Source organism: Aplysia californica, unplaced genomic scaffold, assembly GCF_000002075.1.
Source record: "Aplysia californica isolate F4 #8 unplaced genomic scaffold, AplCal3.0 scaffold00397, whole genome shotgun sequence".
Classification (NCBI taxonomy): domain Eukaryota; kingdom Metazoa; phylum Mollusca; class Gastropoda; order Aplysiida; family Aplysiidae; genus Aplysia; species Aplysia californica.
The window spans coordinates 701,864-703,420 of record NW_004797667.1 but is presented as its reverse complement, the minus strand read 5'-3'; the positions used below and the strand labels follow the sequence as shown (position 1 = coordinate 703,420).

Here is a 1,557-nt window from a genome sequence, read left to right as displayed (position 1 = left end):
TGGGAGGGAGAGAGGGGGGAGAGAGGGGAGAGAGGGAGGGAGAGAAAGAGAGAAAAAGAAAGAGAGAGAGATAGAGAGTGAGAGAGAGAGAGTGAGAGAGATGGAGAGATGGGGAGAGGGGAAGAGAGAAGAAAGAGCGACCTCACGTATGAAAAAAAAATAAAGTAAGAAATACACACACAAACACACACAAACACACACAAACACAAATACACACAAACACAACACATACAAACACACACTCGCACACACACACGCATACACACAAACACACACAAACACAAACGCATACACTCACAAACCCAAGCACACACAAACACACACAAACATACACACACAAACACAAACACAAACACAACACGCATGTTTATAAGTCGGGGTGGCTGAGGGGAGGTGATGGGCGTATTTATGACAACAAAGAGAGAACTGTACAGGGATCCGTGCCCTTCAGCCAATCACAGCCAGTCTTTTACCTGTTCTTTCTATTCGATATCCCGGCAGAAATGTATAAACTTTGTATTGTGTGAACTTTGAGCAGAATTATATATATATTTTTCTACTTCAGCTTCCGTCCCCGTCGAGGTAGTTTAGTAAGAGTTTTACGGCACTTGCAACACAATACGGTCATATAAGTGATTAAAATAAAAGGTGTTACAAGAGAGTAACAAACACAAAAAAGGAGGAGAGATCAGGACGACAGATGTGTGATAGGAAAGAAGAAGTAAACCACACCAGAGCACCCGCCAACCACCCACCTTTCTACTGTATAATATCATGGCAGAAATGTATAAACTTTATATTGTGTACTTTGAGTAGAAACATTTTTTATTTACTTCAGCTTCCGTCTCCATCAAGACAGGAACTGAACCACGTGAAGATACTCGCAAAAAGAACTGTATATTTCCACGAGCGAATCGAACTGAAGTTTTGTACGTAGGCACACGGTGAAGAGCCTAACCACCATACCACAGACTGCCGTCATCTGATAAAATGCATTTTCTCAAAATCAAAATTTCTAGACAATCGCGATTTAGTGGGGTGGGTTTTTTTTGTTGTTGTTTTTTTTGCTAATTAAACAAACAAATAGCAAGATTGTTTTCGTTTGACTATCCCACATGAAGATAAATTTCATTTACCATGACTAAACGAAATTTTATCGAACTTGAGCTAAAGACAAACGAACAAATCAGAAGAATGCGTTTTATCAGATGATCCTTGAGTAGAAGGTTCTATATCAGGTGGTCAGTTGAAACAGGACGCGACCTCAGCCAAGGTCAAAGGTGAAAGCCCCGAACAGAAGGCAGAAGGTTACAGCCGGTGTGATACAGAGGTCAAAACTCGTTGGTGTAAGTTAAAGGATAAAGATTTGATATAGGAATTGGCCTTCCGTGAATACATGGTTGCGTGATAACACACTAACAGATTAGATTAATCAGGTAATAATAGTCACCTTCGACACACACACACACACACACACACACACACACACACACACACATGCACACTCACACATGCACACACGCATTAGTACATACACACACACAAACACACACACAC

The 1,557-nt window shown here is 41.0% G+C and overlaps 1 protein-coding gene across 1 annotated transcript in view; it reads right to left on the bottom strand.

Moving 5' to 3' along the window:
• The window catches only part of NOS (nitric oxide synthase), a gene marked incomplete at its 3' end in the record, with an annotated part of 74,111 nt that overhangs the window by 59,246 nt on the left and 13,308 nt on the right, over positions 1 to 1,557 (bottom strand).